We start from the raw sequence: 14,068 nt of genomic DNA on the forward strand, positions 1-14,068 counted from the left end.
GATCCATAATTTGCATATAATCCTTAATATCCACTCAACAATTATCTATGATGCTTGTCTCACCTATCCTTAGCCTTCTTCATTTACACCAAATATTTCTCATTGGCCCAACTTGTGTCCATTCAACAGACATCATTCTTCTCTTCCCATCATGCATACTTACATGCGACTACTACACATTGCTGGGAAATCCTTCCCCTATTCCTTTCATCTTTGGTGAATTTTACTTACATTTCCACCTACTCAACATACCTATGTGCATTAGAACCATGGTTTATCTCTAGAGCTTGAAATTAAAACACAAGTCTTGGTCCTCAAAGCACCTCCATATATTCTCCAACAACCTCTGCTACCATCATGCATTCCTATAGTCAATTCCTTGACCACATCATGCACATATACATGTAGATATCCATGCTCATATACTTAGATTAATTAAGATGAATCAACTCAAATCACGTGCTTCAATAGTTACCATGGATACAACATATGTGTACTTTTTAGGCCTCATTGCACCACTCATCCCCTACACTTCCAAGATAAATATTCTAGGCATACAATGGGGCCCTCTCCATGCCATGCACTCTACTACAAGCTCCTCATCATCCATGGAAGCATTTTATATACCAATGATTGCATGTTGCTACCACTTTTGACAAAACACCTCACCCCATATTTTTTGACTACCTTGGAGATCTATGTTCATGCAACTACATGGACTCCTTACTATAGCACAACCATCCTTAACACACCTTGGATCTACAACACCCATCTCTCCTCGACCCATGTCTAATAGAAAACCTTTTTTATATAACAACAAGTAAAGGGAAGAACAAATGGACATCATAAATTATCCCGGAAATCCTTGTGGAAAAACCAACTCCTAGTAATATATGTATTATTCTTTGGCCTAAATTAATATTTTAATGGAGTCATCATGCCTATAATTATGATGAATTACATGAAAATAAAATAGGCAAAATCATGGCTTACCAAAACCTCAAGCTTGTAAACTACTAATGATAAACTTGTTAATGATTGTATCAAATTAACTCTATGACTTAGTAAAGTTTACTCTAATGATAAGTTATTGTGAGTTGTATCTCTCTCTCTCTCTCTCTCACACACACACACATAACAATTACTATTTTTAATATATTTTTGTCTTGGGATAATCATAATTTTAAAATGCATATGGGAGGTTGCATGAATATGCTATCCAATTTTGGTGCAATAAGAGAAAGCTACCACAAAATTTTAAGGACATGTCTGTTCTCATAAATGTGATTTTGTTCATTTTTTCCATCTTTGGCCTTTGTCGAAACTCCATGTAGTTTCTAATAATTCCTAGGAACACATATGGATTGTTTAAAAAATAACATGCACATGTTCTTAATAAAATAACATGTTTTTTCATTTATCCAAAAAAGAATGAGCCAAGGGGTTTTCATTGTCTCCCCAAGTGAACCATGGTAGTTTCCCATTTGATAATGTAGCCAAAATGTGCATGAGCCTCTACCCAAGGTTACTAGCTTCAAGGTCTTCCAGCTTCATAGGTAAGTCATCATTCCTTTCTTCTTCTTTTTGGTATGAAATAAAAAATGCAAAATTTTAAAGGCATTGTTTTGTTTCATTGTGGATTTATTATATGACTTATAGCTTCATATGCAAGCCATATTTCCATTCTTATTTTTTCCAATATGAAAGAAAAAATTAAAATTTTAAGGGAATTGTACTTCTAATTACAAATTGATTATATGCCATTATGATTCCTAAAAACCCAAAACAATATCAAGAAAATGACCTCATAACGGAGTCACAATAAAAAAAATAACATCGAAGGAAATCCTGACCCGTAAACACAAATAAAAAAATTTTAAACCAATTGCAATTATTGGTTCACGAGCTTAGAAACATAAGGGAAGCATCATGAGTTGTATTATGCACATCATTTGATAATATCATTACCTCCATTAACCATGTTTAAATCAATTAACAAGTATAATTAAATAGACGACCACGATGAGAGAATTCTACTCCATTGGGATCAGTAAAGAATATGTTAAAGACTTTAATATCACTAAATAAATGATTGTGGAGTTATTACTAACTGTAGATCCAACCAAACAATTGATATAAGAAACAATCATCTTTGCATGGATTGGTGTACATTTGATCCATGCAAAGATAGATGAGGCACTGTTTATGGTTTTCTATAAACCTCCTTGTAATAATAGAGATTTAGAATTATACACTTTTTGTAAATTATGGGTTGATTTCATGATCGGTTTCCACATGAAGTATTTTCACATTTCTAACTTCTAGGAGGTTGGTCTTGGCTCTATTTAGGATAGGCCAAATACCAAGAATAATCCATTGAGAGGGCCACCTACTCCTATTTGTATGGATAGCCTTTCCTTCACCCAAAGCACCTAAGATTTTGGATCTCCTTCATGAAAATATCACTGAGTTAGCACATCTCACATGTAGTCTAGTACAACATAGTTCATTTATTGTGGCCTCTAAAAGGAGTATCTTAGAACTTTAGGTGTAGGGACTTCGGTACAAATTGATTATATACCACCATCTCCACATAGATTAGCTAGTGTTTCAGTTCAAGTTCAATAGCACCACATATATGTTCCCATTGCAAGCATACTTAGCATGGCCTAATAGAAGATCCCATCTACTAGAGATTTATGGATAATGCTAGTACGGTTTTTAATTAATTCTAAATAATTGGTTATATTTAGTTATACAATTCAAAAATAATCAATAAAACATAAATTTGAAGTACCTTTTTCACCTTTTTTTGGCATGTACAAATAATGCTCCACAAGGACTCATAGTTATCTCTACAACTTTACAAATTTGTTTCAAAAAAGTCCATCATTTACATACCAAGCTTAAGGCCTAATGGGAACATATGCATTATGTTTTAGAGAAAAAATAACATACTAGTCTTAAAAAAACAACATTTTCTTTTAGCTATATCAATTTTCCATAGATAAATGTTATATACCTAGGAAGACAATCAAGGAGGATAACAATCATTCATCCTAACTACTCAATATAATCTTAATTGACATAAATGAAAAATATATAGCTAGAAAACTAATCCATTTTCCTACATTTCATCTTTTTACATCATATTCAAATTTGTTGCAAAATACTTCTAACCATCTTTCTAATTTTAATGACTTTTTTTTTATACTTTTGTATAGTTAATAGATTATTGTCTTTTTATATTGGCATAACCACTCATAAACCATGAGAAATCATCATTAACTTGCACTCTCTTAACTATTATAATGATGATAATAAACAATGATTTTAAATACCATAAAAAATTGTTCCAATTAACATTAAAAAAGTTAATAGTTTGTAGTGTACTTTTAAGTTATAATGATAATTTTCTTTAACATTGAAATTTTCATTGAATATAGTTTTAGTTTTCAAACTTCTCCCTAAAATCTACATCTTTAGATATATTGTCTAACAAAATTGCAATGTATTGATTTTTATTGTCGCTATATATTATAGTTTTCTATAAATTTCAATAATTTTGATAGTTTAAAGTATTATAAAAAATATTTTCGAAATATAAATATTATGATATTTTTTAAAATATAAATAAAAAGTGATATTTGTCATAGTTTTATATTAGATTTTTTTTTTAATAAATCTCAATAATTTTGATAATTCAAAATATTATTTAAAAAAAAATAAAAAAAATTGAAATATAAATATTAAAAGTTAATGAAAAAAATTATATATATAGATAGATATATATTAATAAATAAATAAAATATAAACCTTATAAATTAATAACAATTGTGCATAAATATAATAATACTAAATATACCACTGAGTTGTCTTTGAAGCTAAGCATTTCTATGGAGCCACTAAACTATATATATATTCGAAACATTATCTTTGGGACATCTCATCCATCCATGTACGAACAGGTCAGTTTATGTATGATTAAGCCTTTGGTTGAAAATGCATTAATTTATATAAACGATTGTTATATATTAAACTTGATAATTAAAATCTAAAATAAATTGAAAATCATTTGGAAAAACATGATGTATGATGCAGAGGGAAAGCTTTATTTACATCAATACGAAATATGTATATACATAAAACGTATTTCATAATGCTGGTAAAGAGATATGAAAATGCAGATGGCTAAACGGTGCAATCTTATCCTAGAAACAAGTAAATAAAAGTATTGTATAGCTTGGTCATGGATAATCCTAACATCCTTCAATCCCCATCACCGGTTTAACCAGGTCTGCAGGGGCAGCGGATGAATTTTCAGTATTGCTGGTAGAACCTGTCAACCCTGCGAAAGCTTCCAGGTGATCAAACCTATTAATGTGACCCTGCTTGAGACATTGAGCGTCATCGGAAGTCGAAATGACTTTTTTTTCTGAAAAGCTTCCGCTAGACGTACTCCCCCAAAAGTTATCACTTGAATATTTAAAGAGGCCCCTGGGATAACGACCCACTTTAGTCACGTTAAAAGAAGGCCTACGGATGTCAGGAAGAGGAGCTTCGCCTTCCAGTATTTGGCAAACATGGCGCATGCCCGGCCTCCTCTCCGGCTCTGGGTGAGAACACAACAACCCCAACTGCAGCACCTTCTCCATCTGGCACACATCATATCTGTCCTTTTCCAGCTTTGGATCCAATGCCTCCAGCAGCCTCCGCTCTGTGTAAAGTGCCCACACCCACTCCACCAAAATCATCTGCTCGGCGCCCTTCAACGGATCAACAGGACTCCTCCCGCAAGTCACCTCCAACAACAAAACACCGAAGCTGAACACGTCCGAACTGGGCATAGCCTTCCCCGTTTGTAGCAGCTCCGGCGCTATGTACCCCAACGTTCCTACAACATGAGTCGTCTGCGGATTCCCATTGTGGTCATACAGTCGAGCCAGACCAAAGTCTCCTAGCCGCCCGTTCAACTCTGAATCCAGCAGCACGTTGCTCGACTTGATGTCTCTGTGAATGACCCTCTTCTCCCATTGGTCGTGCAGATACAGCAACCCAGCGGCCACGCCCTTCAGAATCACGTAACGCCGACGCCACGGCAGGACTGTTGTTGGATTCCCGTAGATGAATTTATCCAAACTGCCGTTGGACATGTAGTCATAAACGATGAATACCTGCCTATGTGTTCGGCACCAACCCCGGAGATGAACGAGGTTCCGGTGCTCTAAGCGACCCATGCTCGATATCTCTGAAATGAAACCCTTCATTCCCTCCGTAACCTCCTTATTTATGCATTTCACGGCAACCTCTTTGCCGCCGCTGGGAAGAACGCCCTTGTAGACTTTGCCAAAACCCCCTTCTCCCAAAACGTTTTCTTCCCGGAACTTGCTCGTGGCGATGCTCAATTCCTTGCAACTGAGTCTGTGGGGCCAGTACTCCATCTCCCAATCTACGAACCTTTTTCCATACTTCTCTTTTATGAAAAACACGGCTGCAACAACCAGCGGGAATAGCAGAGTAGCCATGGTGATGCCGGCTATGAAGCCCCAGCCCCGAGGTTTGGAATACATGTTCGCAAAAGAAGGGAGACGAGATAGATTGAGGGGCGGCGCCATGCCTTGGGTATTGAAACTCCACGCGAGAACATAATGGTTTTCCATGAAGATCCCCGTTGTCGCTGTAAAGCCAACGAACATTTTCTCTTGCAAAACGTTGCTAAGATTCATTTTCAAAGATATCAGCGGCTTCTGCGGTCTCGGCGAGCCGGCCAACATTATGGTAACGTTGAGGCGACTTTGAGAATGATTGTAATCGATCCATGCCTGTATGTTCTGTCCACTCTTGAGGTTCAATCCATGGAGGCTTTCCTCCCCAATCCAATATCCGGCAGGCTTGGTCTCCATTGAGATGAGGCTGTTGATATTTACACCCACGTGGTTGTCGTCGGGGTCATAGAACTCCGCGGTCTTGATCGTGTCGAACTCCACTGCGAATAGGTGATTGTATGGCTGCCCGTTGCTGGTGAGGTTAAGCAAGCCCAGATACTGTTCCGCCGCAGCGCCGATGGGAATTCTGTGTGGCATGATGATGAAGGCAAATCCCTGTCCGGCTTCAGCAGAGGGAGGCTTCACCATGGAAAAAACGAAGGTAGTGCTAAAGGAGGAAAGTGTCCCGTTGGCTTTCATCTGCACGGGAACTGAATAGAGCGCGCGACCGAGCATGTACTGTGACTGGTTTGTGAGGGCGAGCACAGATTTGGAGCGAATGATTGAAGCCTCCTCTTCCAAGATCAGTTGGGTACCATTAAATCCATCGAAGATGAAACTGGTATGTGTATTATCCTCATCGGCCTGTGCAGGAATAAGTGTTATGAAGAGGAAGGTGAAGGCTATCAGGATGCTGCGCCGTGGTATTAGCATCATTAATCATTTCTCTGAGTGGAGCTAAATTGCTTCTCCATAAGAATACACAGATGACAGATACGCACGGAAACGTTAGAAAAGTGCATTTAAATCTTCGGAAGGGACTTCAGTGTCGGGAGTTCATCATTCAAAGATTTCTAGCTCTGAGCAAGATTTGGAAATCTGGTAGGTTAGATATTAAGTGTCGTAGTATTATGAGGTGCAGATTAGTAGTCGGTCTGCGTGGGATTTAGTTAGACCACGTCATAGTTTTAAATTTCATGGGAATCGAGTGGAATTAACTATGACAGTGAATTTGTTTTTTAATTTTAAAAGGGTGCGAAACCCTAGAAGAAGCTTGTTTTCTGTTTAATTTATTGAGCTCTATATATAGTAGATATTTATAACATAATTGTGTCATTCCTTACTTTATCACATCACATCACAGTGAATTTGTTATTTTCATGTTTATCAACAACACCGATACTCCACAAAACTCGTAAAGGCTCGTTTACCGAAAAAACATACTTTACAAAAGGAAATAACGTTTAACGTATTCACGAAAGAACGACAAACAAAACGAAAATGACTTCAAAGAAACGACACGTTAATTCAAAAACAAAACCCAGATCAAAATTGAAGTCGCACTTGCCATTCGAAAGTCTTCCAAAAGAAAAATAAAACGAAAATGACTCCGAAGAAAACAACACACGAATTCAAAACCATAACCAGGATTAAAGCGAAGTCGCAATTGCGCCTGGAGAGTCTTCACACGTGAAAGACGAAGTCGCAATTGCGCCTCGAGAGTCTTCACACGTGAAAGACAAGTAGAACGAAAATTATTGCAGAAAACAACATTCATTCAAAACCAAATTTAGATAACAAAATAGAAATCGCAATTACCTTTACCTCATAAATTTTTCTAATTAATTACTGATAATACACATTTATTAATATCTGTATTTAAGTTTCTGTGATTCATAATAAATTAAACAGTTTTTTAGTAGAAATTACAGATAAATTTATACAAATTACATTTACAATCATATTAGTAAATGTAATTATAAATTAATAGCTTTATATCAACCATATTAATAACTATTAGGTATATAATGTACATGTGACTATTAAAAATTAAATATTTGTGATTTATTAGAGATATAATGTACATGTGATTATTAAAAATTAAATAATTGTAATTGTTAATAACCATATAAATAATAATATGGTTATTATGTTAATATTATACTATATATTAATAAAATATTATGTTTTTATATAATATTATATTAATAGTTATATTTCAAACTATAACATAATTTACATAATATTCTAAATCAAGGGATTAATAAACCCAAGGAATTTGTATTATAAACTCAATGGATTATAAACCCAAGAGATTTAAATTAGACCACAGGATTACTATTATAAATCTATTTAGGAATATGAATCATTAGATTAATAAACCAAATGGATTGATATAATAAACAGAAGGGGAAGATAAACCAATTGATTATAAACCCTAAAATAAACCATAAAGGATTAATACTATAAACACAAAGGATTATAAACTTAAGGGATTAATATTAAACCCTAAGATTAATATCACAAAACCAAGGGATTAATAAACTCATTGGATTAATATTTAAAACCCCAGGGAATAAACTATGGAATAACATTAGACCCTAAGATTAACATTAAATCCTACGAATATAAACTGTATAATCAGGAATATAAACCTAAGGGAATAATATTAGACTATATGGTTAACATTAAACCCTAGGAATATAAACCATATGATTAATATTATAAACATTTTATAAACCCTATGATTAAAATTATAAACCCAATGGATTAATACTAAAAATCCAAGGGATTATAAACCCAAGGGATATAGACCTGAAGATAAATATTATAAACCCTAAAATAAACATTAAACCCAAATATTCATATCATGAACCTTACGATTAAGGTTATAAACTCAATGGATTTATAAACCCAAGGAAATAAAATTAATCCTTAGAATGAATATTAAACCATAGGAATACAAACCCTAAAATTAATAAAGCCAAGGGATTAATATTGTATACCCTAGGCTTAATATTATACTAGGTTAGAGAAAAATATTATTTATGATTGTATTAGGGCTTAATATTATAAACCAAGGGATCCTAAGGGAATAAAATTTAACCCTGGGATGAATATTAAACCCTATGACTATAAGCCTTCAAATGAATAAACCCAAGGGATTAATATTGTAAAACATAGGCTTAATATTAAACCCTAGGAATATAAACCCTATAATTAATATTATGAATCCAAGAAATTTATATTACAAACCCAATAAATTGTAAACCCAAGGGATTTATATTAAACCCTAGGATTGATATTATAAACCTTATCAATAATATTATGCCCTAAGAATGTGAACCCTTACATTAATAAATCCAAGGCCTTGATATTATAAACACAAGTCACTATTAAAATCAAGTGATTAATTTTAAAAGCCCAAAAACCCAAAGGATTAACATTATAAACCCAATGTATATAAATACTAAGATAAATATTATAAATCGTAAAACAAACATTGTTGACCATGGTTCATTTTCATATTGAGACAATATTTGTCACAATGTGACGTTGGACCATGGTTGATAAACCCAAGGGATTTACATTAAACCCTGGGATTGATATTATAAACCTTATCAATAATATTATGCCCTAAGAATATGAACCCTTATATTAATAAAACCAAGGGATTGATATTATAAACACAAGGCACTAATAAAATCAAGGGATTAACTCTAAAAACCTAAAAACCTAAAGGATTAATATTATAGACTAGAGGTATATAAACCCTAAGCTAAATATTATAAATTGTAAAACAAACATTGTTGACCATGGTTGACCATGGTTGATTTTCATATTGACACAATATTTGTCACAATGTAATGTTGGACCATGGTTGACAATGATTGGTTTCTATATTGAGAGAATATTTGTCATAATGTAACATTGGACCATGGTTAACCATGGATGATTTTCATAATGAAAATGTTTGTCATAATGTGACGTTGGATAAATATTATAAACTGTAAAATATATACGGTTGACCATCATTGACCATCGTTGATTTTCATATTGATAGAATATTATAAACCCAAGAGATTTAAATTAAACACTAGGACTAATATTATAAACCTTGTGAATAATATTATACCCTAAATCTTAAATCAATAAACATAAAGGATTGATATCATAAACGCAAGGGACTAATAAACTCAAGGGATTATGAAGCCATAGGAATAATATTAAACACAAGGAATTAATATTATAAGTCAAAGCAATATAAACCCTAAAATAAACATTAAACCCTACGATTAATATTACAAACCTTAACATCAAAATTATAAACTTATGTGAATAAAGAACAAGTGACAATATTAAAAACCCAAGTGAATAACTTTAAACATTAGGAATAATATTAAAGCGTAGGGACATAAACCCTAAGATTAATAAACCCAAAGGATTGATAATATAAACCCAAGGAATTATGAACTTAAGGGATTAACATTTAACCCTAAGATTAATATTATAAACCATAGGATTAGTATTAAACCCTAGGAATATAAATCTTATGATTAATATTAGAATCCCTAGGAACAATATTATAAAAAGAGGAAATAATAAAACTCATTGGATTAATATTAAAAACACAAGGGATTATAAACTGAAGGGAATAAAATTAGACCCTAGGATTAATACTAAACCATAGCAATATAAACCCTAAGATTAATATTATAAACCCTAGGATTAATATTATAAGCCCAAGAGCTTAATACTACAAATCCAAGGAATTAATAAACCCAATGGATTAATAGTATAAACTCAATAGATTATAAACCGAGGGGGATAATTATAAACTCAAGGGATTAATATTATAAACCTAAGGGGTTGATAAACCCAACCGATTAATATTAAAAACCCAAGGGATTAATAGAAAACCCTAAGATTAATATTATAAACCCTAATACTACAAATCATAAAGCCAATATTAAGCTTTAATATTATAAACCAAATATTAAAAGGCCCTAATATTATAAGCCTTGTATTAAATCCAAGTTTTCTAATCCAACAATGTGACATTGAATAAGTTACAATGTAATGTAACATTGCGACAATGAATGTTAGACTTATTTACATATTGAGACAATGTTTGTCACAATGTGTTATTGGATACATTTTTGTACCATCCAAATGTAACAATATTAAACCCTTGATATTATAAGCCCAAGGGACTAATAAACCCAATGTATTAATACTAAAAACCCAAGGGATTATAAACCCAAGCAAATAATAGTAAAACAAAGGGGTTAATATTATAAACCAAAGAGATATATACCCTATGATAAATATTATAAACCATAAAATAAACACTAAACCCGGAGATTCATGTCATGAACCATATTTTTAATATTATAAACCCAATGGATTAATAATCCCAATGGGTTAATATTAAAAACCCAAGGGATTATAAACCCAAAAGACTAAAATTAAACCCCAGGAATATAAAAACCTATAATTAATATTATGAACCCAAGGAATTTATATTACAAACCCAATAGATTGTAAACCCAAGGGATTTATATTAAACCCTAGGATTGATATTATAAACCTTATCAATAATATTATGCCCTAAGAATATGAACCCTTACATTAATAAACCCAAGGGATTGATATTATAAACCAAAGGCACTAATAAAATCAAGGGATTAATTCTAAAAACCCAAAGGATTAATATTATAAACCCAAGGTATATAAACCCTAAGATAAATATTATAAATCATAAAACAAACATTGTTGACCATGGTTGACCATGGTTTATTTTCATATTGAGACAATATTTGTCACAATGTGACATTGGACCATGGTTTATAAACCTAAGGGATTTATATTAAACCCTAGGATTGATATTATAAACCTTATCAATAATATTACGCCCTAAGAATATGAACCCTAACATTAATAAACCAAAGGGATTGATATTATAAACCCAAGGCACTAATATAACCAAGGGATTAATTCTAAAAATCCAAAAACCCAAAGTTAATATTATAAACCCAAGGTATTTAAACCCTAAGATAAATATTATAAATCATAAAACAAACATTTTTGACCATGGTTGACCATGGTTGATTTCCATTTTGAGACAATATTTATCACAATGTGACATTGGACCATGGCTGACCATGATTTATTTCCATATTGAGTTAATATTTGTCATAACGTGACATTCAACCATGGTTCACCATGGATGATTTTCATAGTGACAATATTTGTCACAAAGCGACGTTGGACCGTGGTCGACCATGGTTGACCATGGATGACCACGATTATAACAATGTGACGTTGGATAAATATTATGCCGTAAAATAAATATGGTTGACCATAGTTGATTTTCATATTGATAGAATATTATAAACCCAAGAGATTTAAATTAAAGCCTACGATTAATATTATAAAGCTTGTGAATAATATTATACCCTAGGAATATGAAACCTTAAATCAACAAACATAAAGGATTCATATCATAAACGCAAGGGACTAATAAACCTAAGGGATTATAAAACCATAGGAATAATATTAAACACAAGGAATTAATATTATATACCAGAGCGATATAAACCGTAAAATAAACATTAAACCCTACTATTAATATTTCAAACCTTAACATCAGCATTATAAACTTATGTGAATAAAAACCCAAGCGACAATATTAAAAACCCAAGGGAATAACATTATACCTTAGGATTAATATTAAATCATAGGAGCATAAACCCTAAGATTAATAAACCCAAAGGATTAATACTATAAAGCCAAGGAATTATAAACTTAAGAGTTTAACATTAAACCCTAAGATTAATATTATAAACCATAGGATTAATATTAAACCCTAGGAATATAAATCCTATGATTAATATTAGAAAACCTAGGATCAATATTATAAAACAAAGGAAATAATAAACCCATTGGATTAATATTAAAAATGCAAGGGATTATAAACTCAAGGGAATAACATTAGACCCTATGATTAATACTAAACCATTGGAATATAAACCCTAAGATTAATATTATATACCTTAGGATTAATATCATAAGCCCAAGAGATTAATACTGCAAATCCAAGGAATTAATAAACCTAATGGATTAATATTATGAATTGAACGGATTATAAACCAATGAGGATAATTATAAACTCAAGGGATTAATATTATAAATCTAAGGGATTTATAAACTCAAATGATTAATATTAAAAACCCAAGGGATTAATAGTAAACCCCAAGATTATTATTATAAAACCTAATACAAGAAAGCATAAACCCAATATTAAACTTTAATATTATAAACCAAATATTAAAAGGCCCTAATATTATAAACCTTGTATTAACAAGCTTTGTAATGCAACAATGCGACATTGAATAAGTTACAATGTAATGTAACATTGCAACAATGATTGTTAGACTTATTTTCATATTGAGACAATGTTTATCACAGTATGATATTGGATACATTTTCATACTATTCAAATCTAACAATATTAAACCATTGATATTATAAGCCCAAGGGACTAATAAACTCAATATATTAATGCTAAAAACCCAAGGGATTATAAACCCAAGTGAATAATAGTAAACCAAAGGGATTAATATTATAAACCAAAGGGATATAGACCCTATGATAAATATTATAAACCATAAAATAAACATTAAACATGGAGATTCATGTCATGAACCTTATTAGTAATATTATAAACGCAATGGATTAATAAGCTGAAGGGCTTAATATTAAAAACCAAAGGGATTATAAACCCAAAGGAATAAAATTAAACCCTACGATGAATATTAAACCCTAGGAATATAAACTCTATAATTAATATTATCAACCCAAGGACTTTATATTACAAACCCAATAGATTTTAAACCCAACGGATTCATATTAAACCCTAGGATTGATATTATAAACTTTATCAATAATACTATGCCCTAGGAATATGAACCCTTACATTAATAAACCCAAGGGATTCATATTATAAACCAAGGCACTAATAAAATTAAGGGATTAATTCTAAAAAGCCAAAAGGTTAATATTATAAACCCAAGGTATATAAAGCCTAAGATAAATATTATAAATCATAAAACAAACATTCTTGACCATGGTTGATTTTCATATTGAGACAATATTTGTCACAATGTGATGGTGGACCATGGTTGATAGATCCAAGGGATTTATATTAAACCCTAGGATTGATATTATAATCCTTATCAATAATATTATGCCCTAAGAATATAAACCCTTACATTAATAAACCCAATGGATTGATATTATAAACCCAAGGTACTAATAAAACTAAGGGATTAATTCTAAAAACTGAAAAACCCAAAGGATTAATATTATAAACCCAAGGTATATAAACCCTAAGATAAATATTATAAATCGTAAAACAAACATTGTTGACCATGGTTGATTTTCATATTGAGACAATATTTGTCACAATGTGACATTAGACCATGGTTGACCATGATTGATTTCCATATTGAGAGAATATTTGTCATAATGTGACATTGGACCATGGTTCACCATGGATGATTTTCATATTGACAATATTT

The 14,068-nt window shown here is 31.8% G+C and overlaps 1 pseudogene; it reads right to left on the reverse strand.

Annotated features, from left to right (window-relative positions):
• Positions 1-4,259: 4,259 nt before the first annotated feature.
• On the reverse strand, positions 4,260-6,419 carry LOC149160399 (L-type lectin-domain containing receptor kinase IV.2 pseudogene; annotated as a pseudogene).
• Between the last annotated feature and the right edge of the window lie 7,649 nt (positions 6,420-14,068).

This window comes from Pinus tabuliformis, chromosome 5_2 (genome assembly GCF_031772625.1).
Source record: "Pinus tabuliformis cultivar Carrire ecotype Pingquan chromosome 5_2, CPIR1, whole genome shotgun sequence".
Taxonomy (NCBI): Eukaryota; Viridiplantae; Streptophyta; class Pinopsida; order Pinales; family Pinaceae; genus Pinus; species Pinus tabuliformis.